Here is a 24,890-nt window from a genome sequence, read left to right as displayed (position 1 = left end):
GTCAAATCTTGTGTTTATTGGCTTAATCCTCTACTAGACTCATTGCTATTGATGCCTTTGAAAGCATTTGAGCTCATTTGAAGTCTAAGGCACCAGATCTGGACTCCCCGCGTACTCTGTTTTTTTTGCACACAAAACAGTGGATTAATTTTCTAATTAGTGATTAATCAGTGCTAATCACTGTATTTTGGTGCAATTGAGGGTTCAAATTAACCATTAGGTATTTGATATAGATCTTTTTAACTTCAGATTGTAATTCGGAGCTGGTTTGATACTCCAACCATCCCGTACAAATTGGTTACTCTTGATTTAATGTAATTTCTGGTGATTTTATGCTGATAAATTTGTTGTAATCATCTATTAAACACTAGACTGAGTTGTAGAAGGATAGACACTGCCCTTGAATCTTGAAATTGGATCAAGAGGTAAGACCCCCTTCACATCACCATGAGTACAGCACAGGAAATAGCCAAATTTAATGGGGAGCAGTTTTATACATGGTAGACAAAAACCATGTATTTACTCATGAGGAAAAATCTGTGGGGATTAATTGAAGGGAGAGATGAATGCCTAGAGAGAGGGAAAAATGAGTAGAAGAGCAAGAATGAAAAAGCATTGGGACTTATTGCACTCAGTTTAAATAATGAAATCATTCATCACATCATAGGGATACAATGGGCAAAAGATGCATGGGATGAACTCAATAAATTATTTGGCACACAAGCAAAAAATTATAACAGCTATTGGCAAAAAGGTAGAAGATGATGAGGCACTAGCAGTGCTTCTGAAGAGTGTGGACAAAGGAGACTATGAAAACATTGTAGCAACACTAAAGAATGTACCTGAATTGAAGCTACACGAGATAGAAGCAGCTCTACTAGAGCAAGAGAGCAGAAGCAAAGAGAAGAAATGGCTCGACTCAACAACAGGAGAAGAAAAAGCATTCTTCACCCGAGGAGGATTCTCTCAAGGACGAGGACGAGGAAGAGGCAGAGTAGGAGGAAGGACCTTCACTTGCCACAAATGTGGAAAGCTAGGACACATGGCGAGAGACTGCTTCTACAACAAACCCAGTGGAGAAGGAACGTCATCGGCAAACTTCATGGAGGCTCCAAAGGAAGTGGAGTCGGATCATCTTTTCTGAGAGAGAGAGAGAGAGAGAGAGAGAGAGAGAGAGAGAGAGAGAGAGAGAGAGAGAGAGAGAGAGAGAGAGAGAGAGAGAGAGAGAGACCCCACAACCCAATGTAACCTGCCCCAATAAAGTAAAACCACCTCTAAGCCACCGATGATGTAGGACTATGGAGTTTAGGGACTTGAGGCACTAGTCGCAGGCTGTCAAGTAAGAAAGAAACTTGATACAGGGTCCAGGTGTGCTAAGATAACTTGAGGGGAGGAGTAGACACTGGTCGCTCGCGGACTATCAAGTAAGGGGAGGCAAACTTGGTATAGGGTCTAGGTGTACTAGGAGTATTCACTTGAGGGGAGGTGTTGAAAATACAAGTGAATAGGGTGTGTGCAGGAACAAGCCCTTGGTTAGAGGCTGTAAAAGAGAATGAGTAAATGTGAAAGAACCTGTGAAAAGGTGAGAAGAATCTACTAGGAGAGAATAAAGGGTAGCATGAGAAGATTTAGGAAGTGTGGAGATATTCTGGGAAGTGTGGAGATATTCTAGGAGATATTCTGGGAAAAGTGAAGAGGTGGAGAGAATTAGGGAAAAGAGGTGGAGTGAAACAAGGAGAAATCAGTGGGATTAGATGCTTGATGTAAACTCTATAAATTGAGGTATTGCCCTAATGAGAATTTGCCGGTTTTTGAGTATCCATGCCTACATTAATCTATTTGCTAATTATCCACTAATTACATCTTAATTATTTACTAATTATCCACTAATTATATCTTAATTATTTGCTAATTATCCACTAATTACATCTTAATTATTTGCTAATCACTTTGTTAATGATGTTGATTCTAGTGTTTGATCCACCATAGCTCATCACAATGCTCAAATTTCAACACCAAAGTCTTCTCAAAAATAGATTTGAGGTCTGGTTACTATCAGATCAAAGTCAAGGAAGCAGATATACCCAAGACAGCCTTCAATACCCGTTATGGCCACTATGAGTTTACTGTAATGTTATTCGGGTTAACCAATGCTCCTGCAACCTCAACCGCCTAATGCAAGATATATTCCATTCTTACTTGGATGAATTTGTGCTTGTTTTCTTTGATGATATCTTAATCTACTCCAAATCAATGGAAGAGCATGAGGAGCATGTGCGTAGAGTTCTGTAATTGTTGCGCAAACATAAACTCTATGCCAAGAAGAGCAAATGTACCTTCTTTACTCATCAAATTGAGTATCTTGGATTCATCATCTCCAAGGATGGCATTTCAGTAGACCCCGCCAAGGTCAAGGATATTCTGGAGTGGCCCACCCCTAAATCAGTTCATGAAGTTCGTGGGTTTTTGGGAATCACAGGATGGTATAGGATTTTTTTCAAAGATTATGCCTTGGTAGCTGCACCTTTGACGGATCTTCTTAATAAGGATTGCAAAATAGTGTGGCTGCCAACCCATCAAAACAGTTTTGATCAGCTCAAGATCATTATTACTTCTGCCCCAGTCCTGAAACTTCCTGATTTCACCAAGGAATTTGAAGTGGTTACTGATGTTAGTAGTCTAGCACTTGGTGGTGTCTTAGGCTAAGAAGGAAGACCAGTTGCTTATACTTCCCGCAAGCTAAAGCAATATGAAGCAAATTATGCCACCCATGATTTGGAGCTCTTAGCAGTTGTTCATTGCCTCAAATTATGGAGACATTATCTCTTGGGGGGCAAATTCCAGCTTGTAACTGACCACAAAAGTCTAAAGTAGATCTTCACCCAGCCTAACCTCAACATGCGGCAAAGGAGATGGATTGGAATTCTACAAGAATATGACTTCGACATCAAATTCCGCCTTGGGAAAGATAATGTGGTAGCAGATGCACTTAGCCGCAAATCTTTCTTGAGTGCAATTTTAATGCCAAATAATCCCATACTGGTCAAGGTGGAAGAAGTCTCATCTCGTGATCCAGATTATCAGAGGATGATGAAGTTAGTAGAAGAAGGGGGAAATTCAGAGAAAGATAAGAATCTAATCAAGGGATACTCCACTCATGAAGGAAGCCTCTACTTCAATCACAGGCTATGTAGATCCTGCTTTAAAGAAACTAATCCTCCATGAAGCTCATGGATGATAGTCCTGCTGTGCAGGACACCCAGGCTATGCAAAAACATTAAATGCCGTAAGAAGGAGCTTGACGTGATGAGACGACTGGAACAGCAGGCGACTTGGAGGTGATGAAACGTCTGGAACAGTAGTAGTAGGATGACTGGAACAGCAAGCAACTGATTGGACCCGGGAAGAGCGTCACGTCATGGGAGGAGTGGGTATTTTCAAATGCAAGCGTGAACTTCACGCTTGCAGGAGGAGTGGGTATTTTGAAATAGCCCCACCTCCTTTGCCCACGTGGAGGGAGGTGGGGTTGTTGCTCGTTAATCTTGTATAGAAGATATATATATATATATATATATATATATATATATATATATATATATATATATATATATATATATATATATATATATATATATATATCCAAGGATCAACAGATTAGGGCTTGGACAATCTAGGGTTTGAACAGGCTAGGATTTTGTATAGATTTGCATGTCCTCGCCATTCCTTATCCAACCCAAGGCCACATCAATCCACTGCTCCTTTTTTTTGGGTATGAGTACATCAAAATTTTTTTGGGTATGAGTACATCAAAATTTTGAATTGAGAAGAGCAATTAATTAATGCAAAGAAATACTTTTATACTTGTATTTAGAAATATATATATTTTGTGGCTTATTTAATTGATGCGATTTCTGAAGAGAGCCAAAAAGGAAGAAAAGACTCTCTGCGTGTGTCCCAACAATCGAGTGCAGCATGCGCTCGTGGGTGTGGTGGGTATCCATCGCGGGGAGGTGAAATGCAGTTGGACGGATAGGTGCGCAATCCACAATCGAGTGCAGCATACGCTCGTGGGTGTGGTGGGTATCCATCTCGCGGGGAGGTGAAATGCAGTTGGACGGACACTGCCGAGGAGCTTTAGTGCACAACACCCACGATTGTCGTCGGACCCCTTGACACCAGGACGGACACCGCCGAGGTGGTGGGTATCCATCGCGGGGGCAATTAGCTCTGAAGCAGCTTTGGTGGGCAACACTTCATTTATCAGTGGAACCATTACCGTTGGACGGACACCGCCAAGGAGCTTTGGTGCGCAACACCCACGATTGCCATCGAACCCCTTGACACCAGGATGGACACCGCCGAGGTGGTGGGTATCCATCACGGGGAGGTGAAGTGTAGTTGGACGGACACCGCCGAGGAGCTTTGGTGCCAGATTTTTCCTCTCATGAGCAGATACATGGTTTTTGTCTGCCATATGTAAAACTGCTCCCCATTAAATTTGGCTATCTCTTGTACTGTACTCACATGATGATGTGAAGGGGGTCTTACCTCGATCCAATTTCAAGATTCAAGGGCAGTGTACCCTTTTACAACTCAATCTAGTGTTTAAGAGATTATTACAACAGATTTATCAGTATAAAATCACCAGAAATTACATTAAATCAAGGGTAACCAATTTGTATGGAATGGTTGGAGTATCAAACCATCTCTGAATTGCAATCTGAAGTTATAGGGATCTGTATCAGATACCTAATGGTTAATTTGAACCCTCAATTGCACCAAAAAATAGTGATTAATAATGATTAATCACTGATTAGCAAATTAATCCTTTATTTTTTTCGAGAAAAGATCCTTTCATTAGTTATATAAAAATGCTAATTAGCAATGATTAATCACTGATTAGCAAATTAATCCTTTATTTTTTTCGAGAAAAGATCCTTTCATTAGTTATATAAAAATGCCCGTAGGTTTACAAAAGATCCTCTCCTGCTCACAAGAAAAACAGAGCAGTGAACAAAACAAGGCAGCCCGGGAGACTCTCCCTAGGTGCTGCAAGATACAAGCATCAGTACAAAGAACTGAGGGGCTAAATCATACAATAGGAGGGGGGAAAAGCCAAACAAGTGGCCTGTAATGCCAAAGGGGGGATCTAGCTTGTAGGGTATAGAAGGGGCCGCTGCGGGCTAGGTGGTGTGAAAGGCCTGGCGCCGCAAGATCGCCTCATCCGAGTCGCCCCAGATGCGGTCATACTGTCCTCGCAGGGTGTGGATCAACTCCTGCCAAATCCCCCGTACAGTCTGCTGGTGGCTCCAGTCTCCCCTCAAAGGCCCTGAAACACCGGGCCCTCCAGGTGAACCAGATGGTGAGGCTACTGAGGAGCTCCCATCGTAAATCCCTCTCCTGTGTCCAGCTAGCGGATGAGAAATCCGGTGACGAAACAAGGTGAGGCTGGCCCCTAATGAATCTGATGGCCTGGCTGTCCTGCTCCATCTCATAGCCCATAGCAGGCCCTGACGAAGTCGACCAAGCAGCGGCACCCCACGTAAACATACCCTCTGGAGAGAGGGGGGCTAGAATGCACAGCATCCGCAGCCAAATCTGCTGCGCCTGAGGGCAATCCCATAGGCAATGTCTCTGTGTCTCCATAGGGTGGCCGCATCGGCGGATGCAGGCCGCCAGAAGACCGCTGAAAACAAGCCAGGTGCCAACTGCTGAGCCCCTATGGGCGACCAGCCACTGGAAAGTCGAGATCCTGCGAGCCTGTCGACTAGCCCAGAGCCGGGCCCAAAAATCCTCTAGGAACTCCTGTGAGAGTCCCTGTAGCCGCCAGTGCCCCGCTGCACTGGAGAGACCATCCTCCTCGCCGTCAAAATATGCCGCCCCAGCCGAACAGTATACTGGAAAAAGGTGATTTCTGTGGCCTCAAGGGATGCATAAGGAGTTGACAAATGTTCTCAAGGAATGTAGAAGATGGAGTTCCCCACAAGCCTCATCATGATAATAGCTATGGCTCCATCAATGAGTTTGACTAGCAATGCAGCAATGTGGTGTGCTCTCCATTTTTCCCAACATTGTTTTGTAACAATGCTCACTCCTGCTCCCCCATCCAGGATTGTTGTGACCTGTAGGCCATCAAAGGTTATCAGCAAAGCCGCATTCAATTCGTCTCCTTCAAAGTACTATCCAAGCTTATTTACTCGGACTACTGTGGGGGTTCTCATTATTTTGTGGGGTATAACAAGTTCATCTTCCTCAGATTCGTTAGAGCTATCTAGCTCCATAGACGTCCGTCCATCCAGTCTTTCAGATCTTTCCATAAGCTTGGGCTACCTTGAAGAAAGGTGCCGATAGGGATCTCGATCTAAATGAGGATATGTTTATCCACCAACCAACTCTTTCTAGAACACAAGTAAGCCCAATACTTTGCCATCCTAGAATGAACACATAAACATTTATGGATGGAAACTTTTTGTAAGGTCTTTGAAGAACTTTTTGTATGGGCATATTTGTTTGGAAACTTTTGGCAAAAATTTAGACTATGTCTCTTTTATTTGATTGATTATACTTGTTCTAAAATAGTGTTAAGTCTCTTGACTTTGGACTCATCTCACTACTCAACCGCTCTAGGATCAACATAGAGTGAGCTAAATAATATATTGGCAAAGGATATTTTTAGGAAGGCTATGTTATGTTTATATTTTCTTTGTGAAGATAATTTTTGGAGTAATGTAACTATCAAGCAATGCCAAAGGAAATTTCATATCATTCATTCACACTATGAATTTCATATCGTTCATTCACACTATGAATTTTATGTGAAGGAAATTGTCGATAGTTTATAGTTTAAGATGACTAACTAGAGTTGATAGTAGGTAGCTACCCACTATGAAAAAGGTATCATTCATTCGAATTTTTTGTTAGTATTATGTGTGGTTTAAAGTGCCTATTTGGAGTAGTTAGGTGCATGCACTTCGAAAGGGGTGATTTGCATAGAGGATGATGATAGGGCTCAACAAAAACTCGGAGTTTTAATTTTTTTGCCAAAAAAGCTCATGATAAAAATCTCACAAAGAAGATTTTCCCCGTAGCTATAAGTGAGCCAAGATTAGCAGAGTCATCTACACATAAAAACAACATTACATGTTATCATGATTTCTAATGATGCCAAAACACAATGCTACCACGAAGGTTTTAAACTTGTAACCTCTTACAAGGAAACCAAACACCCTAAACCAACTAGGCTAGCACTTGTTGTTGGCACCTACAGTATTATGCTAGAATATCTAGGGAAATTGTTTTAATACCCCGTGGGAGGTCCATGCATATGCATATGAATACAAGGGTGACACAATCCCCATCCCTTTTCAAAAACAAGAGTGTGAAAACCTAATACTAAAAGATTCTTGCCCTTGCTTATTTAAATCATGCATTCACATGCACATTAATATATGTAAGGATAAATGCAACACTTAATGACATGTTTCTTATTTTTTAAAAGAAATTATGTCAATACTTTATTAGTTTTCTAGTATTTTAACTTTTTTAAAATAAAGTTCTTATGCCTATTAAAGCAATATAGTACTCAAATAGTATAAGATTTTTTTATTCTTATAAGTGAAGAACCAGTCATCCTTTAATATGATCCCAAACAATCTCTTGCACTTGTTCATAAAAAGGTGGAAAAAAAGCTCAAGAAGGTGGAAAAAAAAAGATCAAGGTTTCTCTCGATTTACCATAGAAAGATTGAATTAACTATTAATGTTCATTATGAAACATTTCTTTGGTGGCATTCAATTCTTATCCTACCAATTTGGCCTTTGTTCACACCATGAAACTTTTTGGGTGGTATTTAATTCTTAGCATATTAATTTAACATTTAATTCTGATCAATTTGAAATTTAATTCTTAGCATATAAATTTGACATTTGATTCTGATCAATTTGGAATTTAATTCTTATCCTATCAATTTGGCATTTGATGTTGACCCTGAAACTTTTCTTGGTGTGGTATTTTATTATTATCCTATCAATTTGGCATTTGTATTATTAATGTAGAGGGACATCATTTTCCCTTAAATAGTGAAACTATTATCTATATATTAAGAAGCAATGCAATTTCTCTTATGGAAAGGTTAAACATTGTTTTACATTTTTTTTAAATTTTATTCCATGATATTTCAATTTAAAAACTGGGTGATAACTTCTTATTACAACTTTCCAATGTCAAAATATCATGGTTTCATGGATTGCCTTAATTGTTATATGCACTATCTTGTAAGAGCAAGTTAAAGATGGAGAAAGAACTATTACTTGTTTAATCCATCAAGGTTTCCATGAATCTGTTGTTGGAATTAGGGTTGCAGGAAAGCACACAAAGCTTGGAGAAGAAGAAGCAAGAATGCACACAACACAAGTGTATTAGATTGTGTCAATGTACAAAAGATAAGTTAGCCCTAGAAGGATTGGCGTATATACAAGCCGGGGGAAAAAACCTGCTAAAGAGGGAAAAAGTACCCCGGCGGTCCTAAGTGTGTTCGGTCCTAAGTGTGTTCACACACATCACTGCCTATATATATATGGCAACAAATCCCCCCTGAGAGTGATGGTGTGAACGAGAGCTAGCACTCATGTATAGGGGAGTGCCATGCCCGAAGTAGATTAGTCCACAAAGGGGAGCAAGCCCAAAGCTTTGCGAAAAGCTTCGAACTTCTCACGAGGAAGCGCCTTTGTGAAAAGATCGGCGAGGTTGTCCTATGTTGGCACATAGGCCAAGCTGATCTCTCCTGCTGAGAGTCTCTCCCTGACATAGTGATAATGCACCTCAATGTGCTTTGTGCGAGCATGAAAAACTGGGTTTCTCGCAACTGCCAATGCACTCTGGCTGTCAGTGAAGATAGAGGTGGCAGACTCCTGTCCAACACCAGCCCCGTAAGCCGTCTGAGCCACACACACTCAACCGTAGCTGTGAAAGCTGCCCTGTACTCAGCTTCACAACTAGAAGTGGCCATAGAAGGTTGCTTCTTGCTCAACCAAGATATGCATGAGCTACCGAGCATGAAACAAAAACCACTTGTGGACACTCTTGTGTCATAGCAACCAGCCCAATCTGAGTCCGAAAAAGCATGTAAATCTGGCGGCAACGATCCCCCCTTGGGATAAAACAACCCAAGATGTATGGTGCCACTCAAGTAGCGAAAGATGCATTTAACTGCCTTCCAGTGCTGAGACCCTGGGCTATGCATAAACCTGCTCACCTGTGAGACTGCAAATTGAATGTCCGGCCTCGTAATGCATACATAAATGAGGCAACCAACAGCTGTCTGATAGAGTGTGACATCAAAGTGATCTCCAGCATCATGAAGACTCAACTTCAAACCTGTCTCCATTGGAGTAGCAATAGGCTTGCAGTCTTCAAGGCCAAATCTCTGCAACAATGTCTCAATATACTTTGTCTGACACAAAGCAATACCTCCATCACACTGCTTAAATTGTATCCCCAAATAATGATGAAAATGCCCCAAATCTGACATCTCAAAAGAGGCATTCAAATCAGCCTTAAAATCAGCAATATGACTCTCATTTGGTCCTGTGATGATGAGCAGCATGTCATCGACATAGAGAGCAATGATTAGATGTACACCATCCACACGTTTAACATACAAAGTGCTTTCTGTTGGACTATTCTGAAACCCATGTGCAGTCAAATATGCATGTATCTTTTCATACCAAGCTCGTGGAGCTTACTTTAAACCATATAAAGCCTTTTTCAACCTCACACTTTGTTTTCTTGCCCTCTTTGAACAAAACCACGAGGCTGCGATACATACACCTCCTCATGCAAATCTCCATTCAAGAATGCAGTCTTTATGTCCAACTGATGTACATTCCAACCATTATGAGCTGCCAATGCACAAATGCTACGAATGGTAGTCATACGACAAGTGGGAGCAAAGGTCTCATCAAAATCAATGCCCTTTTCTTGAGCATAACCCTTTGCAACAAGTCTAGCTTTATAGCGATCAACACTGCCATCTGGCTTTCGTTTCAACTTAAAAACCCACTTACATCCAATGGCCTTTTTACCAATAGGCAAATCACACAAAGACCATGTACCATTCTTTATTATAGCATCATATTCACTTTGCATTGCAGCCAACCAATTTTTTGAATTTTGTGCCTCATCAAATGAAAGAGGTTCTTCCTCTTCACACATACTAGACACAGCCAAAGCATAACAATTTGATGTATAAGAGGCATGCTGAAAACCTGAACGAGTACGACTAGTCATAGGTGCATCAATCTTACTATCACGCAAGGTTTGCACCAACCATTTAGGCATACCTCTAGCCTGCTCATTTTCAGCCCTATCCTCATGAATTACATCCTGTAAATCTACATCAGAAATAGGTTGATCTATGATGTTGTTTGAAATCTGCATAGGCTGAATATTTGCCTCAGTAGTTAGGTAGGACTTACATTTGAATTCCCACCTGTAAATAGAGGCAACAGCGTATCAAATACATCCCGTGAGCTCACACCTGTCTCTTTGGTACATGATAACAAAGGCTGCACAGCATCTTCCACAAAAACAACATCTCGACTAATCAAGATACGCTTTGACTGCGGATGATACAATCTGTAACCCTTGCTCTCAGCCTGTAACCAACAAAAATACATTTGACAGCCTTATCATCCAATTTTTTATGTTGTTGCACAAGCACTAAAGCATAGGCCAAGCAACCAAAGACACGCAAGTGACCAATAGAAGGCTTCCTGCCATGCCAAGCTTCGTATGGAGTAATAGACTGCAAGGCCTTAGTGGGACATCTGTTGAGTACATATGTAGCACACATGACAGCCTCAAGCCAAAACGCATGTGGCAAAGCTTGGCTCTTGACCATACATCGTGCCATCTCCATAAGTGACCTGTTCTTCCTCTCAGCAACACCATTTTGCTGAGGGGTATACGGCACTGTACATTGGTGTTTTATCCCACGACTAGCCAGAAATGCATCAAACTCTTTAGACATGTACTCTCCCCCTCGATCAGAACGGAGGGTGCCCACAGTACAATTGGATACATTTTCAACCATAAGCATAAACTGTTTGAAGCACAAAAACACTTCGGACTTTGCCTTTAGTGGATATACCCATCACTATGTACAAGCTGCAATTTGTGAGTGGCCCGCACAGAACCATCCTTTGGAAACGCAGAACGTTGCATTTTGCCCAAAATACAGCCTTCACAAACATGTTTCAATGGTGCCTCAAGAGGGGGCAATGAAGCAACCATATCAAATTTCTGCAAACGGAGCAAACTAGCAAAGTTCAGATGACCAAAACGAGCATGCCATAGTTTTGCATCTGAAACTGCCTTTTCATCAAAAACTGCATTTGCTGAATCTTCCACACACTTGTCATAAGAATTGAGCCTATATAGCCCACGAAACAAGGTGCCAGATGCAATAATCGTATCACCAGAAGTCAAATCATGAACAGTACATCTGTCATCCACAAATTTGACTACAAATGCAAGTCTAGCAAGCGCGCAGAGACAGACAATAGATTCTTCTTTATCCCTGGCACATACAAAGCATCTGAAAGTGTGAAAGCGCTACCATTTGCAGCAGTAAGCATAATTTTACCAACGCCCTTCACTGGGTAAGAAGCATTATTGGCACATGTGACAGTATTCCCATTAGGGACAGCCTCAAGAGAAGTGAACATCTCACAATGCGAGGTAATGTGCTTTGTAGCACCACTGTCAAAATACCATACATGAGAGTCAACAGAAACTGCCAAACATGCATCATGTACAGATGGGTCATATTGGCAATACACGCTAAACGCCCATTCTGTATCTTGCACAACATTTGCAGAATCTGCATTTGTAGAAGCATCCGCTATTGTGGTTGCATTTGACTCTTTCTTCTTTGCCTCTTTAGCCTTTAGCTTAGGGCAATTCTTAATGACATGATCATTTGCCTTACAATAGTTGCACCTGGTCTTTTTCTTGCCTTTATCAAGAGCCTTCTCAGACTTATTGTTGCTACCTGTGGAAGGAGAAGAAGTTGCAGACCTACTAATAGGAGAAGAAACAGTGGAAGGGGCTGCCTTACCACTTCTTCTCTGCTGTTGGGCAGCAATAAATGCTTGATCAACTGCACGCTGCCTGGCCCTATTTTTCCTAGACTGCGCTTCTTGCAAGAGCTTGTTGACTAAAGTATCATATTTGACAGCATCAGGTCTGTCCTCATTAAGAAGTCTCCACGTGGAAGCAAAAGTCTGATATGTCTCAGGTAAAGCATCAAGAATAGTCTGCACAAGAGAATGATCAGGAATAATCTCACCTGCAGAAATCAGCTGTTCTTTGAGATCTTTAATCTCAGCAAGAAAAACATTCATGTCATCATCTTCCTGCATAATCTTCAATTCTAGCTCTTTACGCAGGTAAGCGATTTTTGCCTCGTTACGACCTGCATACAAACCAGCTAGAATATCCCAAGTCTGTTTTGCTGTTTTAGCTGAACGAATGTGTGGGGTGATGTTACGTTTGACAGAAAGTGCAATCAAGGCATGAGCCTGTGCATCTTTACCATCCCAACAAGCTTGTTCAGCAGTGGGTAAAACAGCAGCAACAGTAGAGCTGCTAGAACCTACAACATCCTCAACAGATCCTACATCCAGAGAACCTGGATGTACATCCATACCCTGCACAATGTTCCACACTCCTTTTGCAACCAAAACATGCTGCATCATGTATGCCCAAAGTGGGTAGTTGCTGTCTCCATCCAGTTTGTCTTCAGCAGACAACATGCGAAATACATCATTGCTATTATCAGCCATGGCCACTGGCTGAAACTGATGCAAAAGCTACCTGTAATGAAGCAAAGACTGAGCAGAAGACAACTTGTGCTATGTAGCACGGTCCACAATAGAACACGTATGCCTGTTTTGCAGAAAACTGCACTGTCGAAATTTCTGCAGAAAATGACGAAAACACCTGTGCAGAACTTGAAATGCAAAAACGGAGCCCGAAACGACCTCAGATGCAAATTCTGAGAACGCGAAGCCCTACGGGTCTATTTGCAGAGTATAGGGACCTGCAAAGCGCTCTTGAAAACTCACCTCAATCGGAGAACGTGAGTCGGAGGGTGCTGGCGGCGTAGCCCTAGGAGATGATGCCTGCTTTGATACCAATTGTTGGAATTAGGGTTACAGGAAAGCACACAAAGCTTGGAGAAGAAGAAGCAAGAATGCACACAACACAAAGTGTATTAGATTGTGTCAATGTGCAAAAGATAAGTTAGCCCTAGAAGGATGGGCGTATATACAAGTCGGGGGAAAAAACCTCCTAAAGAGGGAAAAAGTGCCCCGGCGGTCCTAAGTGTGTTCACACACATCACTACCTATATATATATGGCAACATCTGTGACTTTCTAATATGCTATTGCCCTATGCCTCTAGTACATTTTGGTCAAATGTTCTTCACATAATTATTTTAATTCCAAGTATGTGAGATTTGTACATACTTCATGAAATTTTAAAGTGAAAGTATTTTATATCATACATTGACTCCATTCAACTAGCATGAAAACTTGAGTAGTTCTTTAAAATAACATAAAAACTAAAAATCCTTCTAGCTTTCTGTAGCAAAATACCTTCTAGATTCCTTTAAAATAATATAAAAGTTAAATATCCTTCTTGCTTTCTCTCTATTTTATAGACACACATGCACACATATAGACATACATGTATGCACATAAGCACATGCCCAACCCACTCTGCATATGCACACACACACACGCACGCACACACACACACACACACACACACACACACACACACACAAACACATGTGCATGCATGTAATGCATACACATATGTGAGCGCGCGCGCGCACACACACACACACAGCCCATTAAAATTATGGGCATAAAAGCTTCTTTGATAAAGTGAAAAAGGACACAATGACACTTGCACTTTTTCTTCTTTGAGTCACTTTCATGATGACACACACTTAGAGATTTCATTTGTACTAAAAAAGACAAGAATGTTTATAAAAAAGTATTACACAGCTTTCTCTAAGACAAAAGAGAGTGCATCAATAGGTGAAAAAAACACTTTTATATAAAATATCACTTACAAATTCTTAGTTATTAGATTGTTATGTCTCTTGATGATAGTATTGAACCTACAATTTCATATATATTATTCAATTTAATTTTAAGCCCATTGTTAGGTTACTTCTCAAATAAAATTATCAAAATCTTCAAGTTCTTTGGTGGCCTAAAAGTCCAAATGTGTCAATCCTACTTAAGCTTTTTGAAGTTCTTGTTGAATAAGGGATTCAAGAGGTGAATTTTTAAATAACGTGTATTTTTCACCATTCAAGATTATGATATAGGATAGAAAATACATCGGATAGTTGTTATATAGTAAGATGGTGGAAGTTGTTTGAGTTGAGGACAAATATAGAGGGGCAAAAATGGAAAATATAAGCACTCATGTAATCGCAAAATGGCTATTTTATAAGGCCCTCAAAAAAACATTGGGCTATCTTACAAGAGAAAATTGAGGCAAAAAATACTAAAAGTTCCCAAAAAGCACTAATTTTGAGTATGTCAGAACAAAATTGCCAAAAATACACTATATGTTAGAACATAAGATAAAAGTTTTAAAAGATTCATGTACTTAAATATACATAGAAAATATTTATTTACAAACCTATCTATATTTATATATGATAATTGGCTCTTATTTTTTAACCTAGGGGTAAACAAGTAATTTCAATGTATTTGTGTTTGTTGTGTGATAAGTTACTAAAGGCTTACAACTCTAGTTTGGGCTAACCTTTCTATAACATTACTTGATAATAAATATGGTGAGTGACTTGAATTTCTAGAAATAACTCTAAATAAATGTAGAACCTATTTGGATGAAATGAAGAAAAAAAAATTTATACAGTTAAAAGGTGTCACTTTGAAAATGCTTCTTTTTCAGCAAGCTCGGTTGTGATAACTTAAAAAACTTCTTAGTTTTCCAAAACTATGGATTTCAGGAATAGAGATTCTCTTATAGATCTGCTAAATTTACCTAAAAGATTCAAGGTTTCAAGGGAATGTATGCATAGTAAAAGAAGTTACTAATGTATTGGTTGAATGTTATTGTCCACTACCAAATGAGGCTTATTAATATGACTAGTACCTTGAGCATGCTTATCACCATTAGGCTTGTAAACATGAATCAAACTTGTTGAAAGCTAGATTAAAATGTGCCACCAGAAAAGGTGAAAGCAAGCAAGGTATTTAAAAGGTTTTGGTGTAGTTTTTATTCAAGATTATAAATTTATTTATTTGCACTTTGCTATAAATTGTTGGTGTATGGAGAAATTTCTATAAAACTACATGCCTAAATTGGTTTTAACTTTGATAGAACTCAAGATACCCATAAATACATTATTGAAATTTATGGGTATTTGCTACCCCACACTCTACGGCCATGTTCATGGGTGCTTGCTATATAAATGGACATTTGTAGCATCTAATTTTGAAATATTAATGGTTTTATTGAGATCACATTGATCTATTTCATGATTGAATGTGTTTTTTGAGCGGCCAACCAATATTGCTTTTTGTTATCTCATCACCACCTTTTTATTTATGGTGATATCTCTTAACCACCTTTTTGTTATCTCATCACCACCTTTTTATTGAAAATTTAAAATAATGTTGTCTTACTTGCAAAGCAAGCCATGTTGTAGAATGCTTAGTCTATTACCCTAACTAAATGGAACCCACAAAATAGTGTAGTGAGGAACATAAAGATCTACTTTATGCTTAGTCTATTACCTACTAATAATGATGTGTTTATCGCTTAATTGCTAAATGGAATCCACACAACGGCCTAGAGATGAGGCATAGAGAGGAACATAACAATCTACTTTGTTTACTTTATCAATAAAAATCCAATGGAAAAAATCATAAGTAGCACCCCTATTAAGTTATATAATACTAGCTACAATGTGGGCAACATTATAAGTGGATATAATTTGTACATAAAATTACTATTAATTATTTTTTGAAGCATCAAATATGGAGAAGATTTGTGGAAAATTTATACAATAATAAATTTGAGATCTATTGACATAAATTTAGAGAGTTAAAAAAATGATACAAGAGTCCAAATAAACTAAGCAACATGACTGAGTGGGTCAAAATAACCCATTGCCCCTAAAAATGATAGGGGTTAGTAGTTGGATTATCTTAGTTTTAAAGTACAAAAAAGTTATAACGTATACCTTTTGAATGCACTACAAGAAACTCGACATACCTAGGATTTTTTTGGCAATGCTTCAAGGAAAAAAAATTCAATATTTTAATAATAAATGACAAGCCTTTCTAAAACCTAGCTACTTAGTAATGTTTTTATAGGCCTTGCTAAATCTTTACTGTTAACTTGATAAGGCCTTGGTAATAAAACCTTTTAAAGACTCACTAATAATGATTCTTTATGAAGATTTTACAATGCTATTTAGAAGCCTTGATAAAGCCTCACAAGGCTTCATCACTCACAATACTTTTGTGAACCTTTTTCAAGAAAATAAAAATGTGAAATTTCACATTTGAGGTTCAAAACTAATCATGTAACCACTCAAATCAAAGAAAAATAAAATTTTAAGAATATTGGGATACTCAAATACTTATATTTTAACACCAATGTACTGATTTATTTCAATTCTAGTTATGATCAAGATTACCGTACACCTTTCAAGACTTGGTGTGACCCTCTGATTAAGATAGAAGTTTGGAGGCAAATGCTTAATGAAATGGACAACCAGATATGCAGTCCATAAGAAGTGATATCAAAGCTATTCAAGATAGAAAGAAGCATTATGAAGATCTAAGAGTCGGACCTTATGTTATCACAAGGAAGATTAGAGATCAAGCTTATGAGTTGCTTCTTCCTACATATCTTAAGGTTCACAATGTCTTTCATGTCAGCCTATTGAAGAAGTATCATCTGAATACTACGCACATCTTAGAAGATGATCATATAATCAAGCCAACATAAGGACATATGAAGTTGAAACCTGAAGAGATCCTGGAATAGATTTTTTTCCTCTTGAAGATGCAACTTGGGAAAAAGAAGAGGATTTGGCCAAAGATTATCCCCATTGTATGAGATAAGGACATCTCAATGTGCTTAAGTGGGGGTGAATGTAAGATCCCTCCTACCCAACAAAAAGAAATTATTAAATAAAAGAATTTTGTCCCAAAAATAATAAAATTATGTATGGTTGAAGAAAGATAAAATTATGTATGGTTGAAGAAAGATAAAATGTGTACATGGGGAAACTGCTCAAAGATGAGTAAAATCCCTTAAAGAATTAAAGTTTAAGTGGGGACCTTTCATTTTATCCTCAATGCTAAGGTTCACATGCCCAAAGAAATGAGTGATAAGTGGTTTGGGCCACACATGGTTTTTGCTAGAGGTTTTTTTTTGGTGAACCATGGGTTGGCTAATGGTTTGGTGCATGAATTGTGTCGAGCTCCCTCAACTTAAGTTCTTTTGGTGCACGATGGGCTCTTGCTTAGTAAACCTTAGTCTAGCCATTTTCTTTTAGAGTTGTCAAGTGCATGGGCTGGAACTCATACATACCAAATCAGGTGAATCTCATGCATGTGAAGGAGCTAACTTCTATGTATAAAGGAACCTGCCATCCTTATTTTTCCTCCACACCTAGTAAATGATCATCATTTACTTTAAAAATAATCCTTTTTCACCCCGTAGTACTAGTATGTCACTCTTATAGCTTGTAGTACCACACAAGCTAGTTAACTAGGTTATTTAAGCCCATCCTTGGGAGTGTAAGGGCACTGAAATCTATGCTAAAAGGAGGCATGGGTTTTGTGAGGGGTTTTAAAAGAGCTTGGAGGTGATTTTCTTCATTCTACAACACACACATCTAGAACTTATGGAAAGCGAGATCCATGGTGGCACATGTGTTCCTCGCATCATTATGGACACAACAAGCTAAAAAACATCACATTTGGATTCTGTCTTAGAGGTCAAACATAAAAAGTTTCATCACACCTAGACGGTGGGCCCAACCAAAAATACCATGTTATTTTTAGGAATTGACCATGTGGATGGAGTGTACATGTCACTAGCCTCTTAATAAGCCAAAGATTCACTCGATTTGGATATCATTGACTTGGTCAATGATATCAATCGAGAATGACAATAGTTGTGACCGATCAAAGAAGTAAAAAAAAGATAGTTCTTGGTCAAACTTGGTCAAAAGATATGCATGGATGTGTAGTTCTTGTTGAAAGCATTCCATCAATCTATAGTTTGTCAAATTTGGACATTGATTGTGGTCAAGTTATGGCAATTTTGGCTTATGGTTGTTGACTCTTCCCAAAAGTTAGAAATAGAGGCATATGGGCCATTGGCTGAAACAAAAAGGAGTACATAGTCGGAAAATAAATACCAAGAGCTTTCTAATATGCCTTATTTCACTTTAGTTCGACATTCCTATCATCTAGAGTACTATTTGGAAGTTATGGAAGATTTTGATATAGTGAGAATGATGGCTATCATGAGAATGAAGATAGTACATACAATGGAAGTTGTACCAATGAGATGAAGAACATTGCATTGGTTCCAATATTGAAGATTATGCTTATAATGAAGATAGTTGCAATCTTGAAGAATCCCCTTACATAGAAGGTGACAATGAAGATATGTACCATGCTTATGATTCTCAAGGGCATGTGGAAGATGTGGCTTTTGATGACTTTGCTTATGATTCTCAAGGGCATGCGAAAGAGGTAGATTTTTATGACTATGCTTACAAGGTGAGTATGGCACTTACGAGGTCACTTATGGCAATGAGGATTGGGTTAATGAAAGTGAAGACAAATCTCAACTCAACACCTATGGGAGAGTAACAATGGAAGTGATCTTGTGGACACATTTGACAAGGATGCCATTGGAGAGGACGATGAGGGTTTTGATGTAATGCAAGAAATAGACAATGTCTTTTATGAAATGAAAGAAAAAGGCAACAATGATTTTGTCAAGAATCAAGAGCCTTCTCAAGTTATTATTATTTGCGACTTTGTGGAGACAAAATAGTCCAGACATCATGGTATTTTGGTGTAAAGGCAAGAGGTTATAACAATAAGTAGTGCAATGAAAAGAGAAGATATGACAAGATGTATAATGTTGTGTTTTCCAAATTGCCAAAGACTATGAAGAGGAATAAATTCATTGAGTACATTGTGTCTACTAAAGTATGAAATCTATGGTTCAAGGATGGTGAACCATTCTTCCAAGATTTGTTTTCATTTAATGGCTATGGAGTCACTTGTGTACAACTTAAGGAATGGCTTCACAATTGGGAGGCCTACTTCTATGTGTTTCCTCATGAAGATAAAGGCATGGTGAAGAAAGTGACTTTACATTTCATGGGAAAGCTAGATCTTCATGGTTGTTGTAAAAGCAATACACAAGCATGCATGGTGTTGGGAGAGTTTAGCTTATGAAGCTGTGCAAATATTTGTGACTATCCATGAGAAAATGAGCTTTAGAGAAAGATGCACGACACTTCTACATGAGGAGTCTTTATCTAGGTATGCCAAAGAGTATTGGTATCTGAGGAGAAGGAAGACATATAAATTTGTGTGCAAACTAGACAAATGTTTCATGCAAGTGGTCCAATGCATTATGGAGAGTGATGATGACATTGTCCTCAATGAGATTTTGGTGTTGGTGGGACTTTCCCACAAGCCAACTTTATCTTTTATTGGGAAATCTACAAGGAGTTCATTTCAGCCCATATCTTTTATTGGAAGCCATGCTACAATTGGAATCAAGATAGGGAGAATCGATGTATATGAATTATTTATTCCATCTCTTGGTTTACCTCTTTATTTGAGCAGGGGCGGAAAGGCTATTATACACTCAGTTTTGGATGTTGATGGATTTACAAAGAGTAAAAGGGGGTTGTCCATTTACTCTCGTATTTGGTCAATGCATGGATAATGATTATGTGGGTCTTTATGAGAACATTATGGGAGTTGAAGTGGACAAAACACTTGCGATAATTTCTAGACATCAAGATGAGAAGAAACCATACACACATCAATGCAAAGATTTAGATTTCATCTTGAGTTCTGATTACACCTCTACACTAGTGGATCATTCTCGTATTGATTTTATGGAGGATGTTTTGGATTTTGATGGTGATAAATTGGATGCACATTTTAACCAGTAATATGCTATGGATCATACCTATATGGATCTATGTGATAAATACCGTGTCTTATGGTCTCTATAGAAAATTGCATCAATTGTGGCATCAGACTACCATTTCCTACATTGGATGCATGACCGCAGGTGAGGCAATTGGCAGTATTGTCAAATGGCATAAGAATTACTTGGAAAGCTTAGGGGTAGCACTAGATTCCCAAAATGAACTTCAAGAAATCATGGATGAAAATAACCAGATGAAATTAGTGCCACGAGATGAAATTTCATCCCGTGATAGTTGGCGAGAGAAAATGGTACTACTATGGTCTGAGGACAAAGCATTATGTCTTGGCAAAGGAGTTGTTTTATTGGTCTATCCATATGAGGTAGTCAACTTTGAAATCCTTGGAGAGGATGATATGGGAGTGGTAGTTGACCAAGCAAGCCAAGACAAGTGGATAGTGTTAATCTCGTGAGGTGGCCTATAAAACAACTAACTTTCGAACATGGAGCACCACTTGTGCATGTTGTTATGCAAGATGAGCAAGGAATGGACAACCAATTTGCATGCAATGGTGATAAGTTCCTAGCTAAAAAGAGAAGGTATTGTATGGTGAAGAGGAAAGCCAAGGAGTACACAACTACAGGAGCTCCTAAAAGAACAACGCTAGAGGTAGTGGCGCAAGTGTCTACCATTGACTGCTGTGGAAACAAATGCTGCCAATTAACAAACCGCGATGCATTGTTGGCCCTGCGCAGAGATTATTGGGGGTGTAGCTTGCAGGCTCCCACAGACTATGTGTATGATTCCATGGACATGGCATGCCATGTGGATTAAGTGGGAACGAGGCAATACAGGTTCACATTTAATGGTGTCGAGATATGTAGCAGGGCATGGTATGAGATGCACTGAATTCCAACTACATCATATTATTGATACAGGGGTAAATTTGAGAATGGCATGCGTAGATCTATACATGGAAACAAAGGAATTATCAGAAAAGCATGGGATCATACTGAGTTAGGCAAGGCAATAATATGAGATTTTGTGCAAAACAATGCTGAGCACATGCCCCACAAGAGCAGGACATTAACAGATGGCTCAAGGGAGAACAGATGGCTCAAGGGAGACACAACTTGTGATACTTGATGTTTATAAGCAAGTGGACATTTTGAATGAAGTAAATATGACATTGAAGCAACTAAATCAAAAAGAGATGTCCACGTCCACATTTGGTAGGATTTGGAATACAGAGTTTGAACATGTAAGCCTAAAGACAAGTGAGTTCTTGAAATGCACTATATGTAGTGGCATCAAAGATCAATTGGGTGCCACTAAGTGCCAAGAAGAATGAAATAGGCTAATGCGACAACAAAAAACCCACATGTTACAACAACTAAGTTGTAGAAATTTGTATTATGCATGGCGCTTGAGCTCACAATTAAATCCTCAAAAATATTTGTGCATAATTCATGACAAGATGGATCAAAAGAAGACAGCCATCCCAAGATTAAAGGTGTGCTCCAAGGAAACAAACAAGGCAACACAATTACTTGTGTCATTGATAGGCATGATAACTCATGGGCATGGATAGGGAAATTATGGACACTTTGCTATTGGCCTATGGCCATCAGACCCTAATTTCACAATTGGGTCACTTTTCTTGTGTTTTAGAAACTTGGAAAGATATGAAAAGCATGAATATGGAGACCTTGCATATGATGGAATGCCAAGGTCCAATAGCACATTATTGAATGCATTGAATTCTAGAAAGGCACTCGATCACCCCATGAAGCCTCCAGCAATGTGGTGTCTCTACATGATTTGGAAGTGGTTTCTGCATCACAATGGTGGTTTGCTGAACCAGGAAATGATACAATATTGGGCACCAGTGTGTAAAAGGCGGAATGCAAGTGATGTCGAAGTTTACACCGATTGTTGGAATAAATATTGGATGCGCATTAAGAAAGATCTTGCTCGTTGGGAACTTGTGGACTCAGTAGTATTTTCATGGGTCACAAGGAATCAAAAAATTCCGTAGAGGGTCAAGATTCCACCAAATGTATGTGCAAAAGCTCAAGGGAGTTTGCAGCAATCAGAAGGATGTGATGAACTTCAAGGCTAGAGACACAATGTGGAATGTCTCCAATAATGGCATTAAGCATATAGTTATTTTAAAAGTTGATAGTGTATGTTAGGTTCACTGTTTTTTTTAATTCAAAAAAATAGAGTAGCTCAAGTAAAATTGTATTCCATTAACATCAGTGTTTATAAACACCACCTATATGCATTCGATCAACCTTGCCCCTCAATATTGCAAAGAATTGTATTTAAATTAGAATTGCAAAGAATTATCACTATTTTACATGTTCTAAAAGACAAGCTCCTTACAATATATGATAATCAAATTTAATGAAATTATCAAAATAAATGAAATTACCATAACTAATTTCTTGTCCCACAATTTCGTGATTTCCAAAATATATGGATTTTCCCAAATTCCCTAATATGGTGTTTTCTATATTTCTAGCCCATCTCACTCATTTTGCCTTCCTTATTTGATTCCTCCAACAGCGAGGTAATTGAGCAGCTTTGCAAGCATCCAAATGAAGGCAAACAAAATGGGATTCCGATTGTATCATATGCTTACCCTTGATATTGGCTATGGATATATGTATGATAAGGGAGATCAAGTACATGAACATGATTGTTTATTGTTGGGTTTCTTCTTTTGTAATTAGTCATTTAACTAACATGTAATAAATTTCTTGATAGATCAAGACATTACAAATTGCTTTGTTTTGGCAGGGGAAGTACGATGTTCCAAAGACAAATAGAGAGGTAGGACAAACAATATCCCCTATGCTCTTTGATGCAAAAAGCAATTTAATAAGTGAATTTGGCTAGCAATACCGTTTTGAGAGAACAAAGGTGGGCAGTGTCTACATTCGTGGAGGTGCATTGTGGACACTCCATTTGTATATAAGTAAGTTACTAGTATCCTATAAGTGGCTATCCCTCACTCTGTAAGGAATTATACAAGTTATAATGTTCTTGTCGATGGTTGCTTAGTACTTTCAGGGATGAGAGTGATGCTCTTTGATGCAAAAAGCAATTTAATAAGTGAATACTCTTTGATGCAAAAAGCGATATCCCCTATACTCTTTGATGCAAAAAGCAATTTAATAAGTGAATCCAGCCAATGATACCCTCTTAAGAGAACAAAGGTGGGTGGTGTCTACATTCGTGGAGGTGTAGAGCGGTCACTCCATTAATTAATATAAGTTACTAGTAAGTATCCTATAAGATCCTCTATGTGGTTATCCCTCACTATGTAAGGAATTATACAAGTTATAATGTTCTTGTAGTTGGTTGCTTAGTACTTTTAGGGATGAGAGTGATGTTGTGATTGATGGTTTTGCTGAATGTGGTGGGGAGTTGGTGCATCAAAGTAATGAGATGTCTCGACACACTATATAGGCATTGAGAGTGACACCTCTCTTATTGGCACGGTTCTCTTAGACATTCCACATATTGATATTCCTTCTTAGTATCATGCAATCCTTGTGCTTTGACATGAACTTTAGCTTTTGGACAAACTCTTTTCGACATAAACTTTTGTTATATTTATGTTTTTAGAGTTCATGGTCTAAATTTAGCTTTACTCTATTATCATTTTTTTATCTACATGATAAGCATAACATGTTTCATGGATTCACATGTATGATTTTGATATAGGAAAGTTGTAATGGATTTGAATTTTTTGATTGTGATATATAAAAGTATGATATGGATATATAGGATACTAATTAGTTAGCCTAGGAAATACCATTTGTGCAAGTATTCAATCTACTTCATTGAGAAATTGGTTTTATAGTTTAGTGGTATGTCTTGATCCAAAAAATGGGTAATTTTTAGGGTGCTCTATTTCAACTGTTGTATTTCTTGATTGGTGTTGAGTTTGAAAGTGATATTTCATATATTGGTAGGATATATGACACTAACCATATGCCAAGATTCAGATTTATTGGAGTTGTATTGCTATGTTTTTGAACCTAATCAATGTGCCTATTTGTGAATTGTGTGGATTGTTTGAGATCTGCTTGATCTTAAGTGCTTTTGATGGCCTTATTCTTTTCAGTTTGGGATGAGATGAGGTGTACATGTTCAAGGGTTGTAAAAGAGAGGTTTGAATGGTTACTTGAGGGTTTGACTGAACAAGGGGTGAGTAGGGTCAATTCTAGTGTTGAGGACAGGGAATCCTAAATTGGCCACCTCTACAAACATGTTTCAAGGCTGAATGTGATCTAGATTTTATTAAATGGAGTTATCCATTAGATGAAGTGCATGGATGGTAGGGTTTTCTTGGTTTATGTTCATGATGCAAGTGAAGGTGCTTGGACATTCAAAATGGGCTTCCAATAGTGTGCATACTTGTTGGTAGCATGGGCAAGATCCACAAGGGCTAGATTCTTAGTTTTTAGGGTGAGCTTGGGGATATGCCAAAGATGAGAAAGGAAAATATGCCATGAGTTTATATGGTTCAATTGAAAAAGATCGCAGAAAAATGGGGAGTGCCAAATAAGCTCGTGACAAAAAGCTCACCAAATAATCACACATAGCTACCAAGA

This window comes from Cibotium barometz, chromosome 34 (genome assembly GCF_041138505.1).
Source record: "Cibotium barometz isolate CiBa-2024 chromosome 34, ASM4113850v1, whole genome shotgun sequence".
NCBI classification, from domain to species: Eukaryota; Viridiplantae; Streptophyta; class Polypodiopsida; order Cyatheales; family Cibotiaceae; genus Cibotium; species Cibotium barometz.
This window is presented reverse-complemented; position numbering follows the sequence as displayed.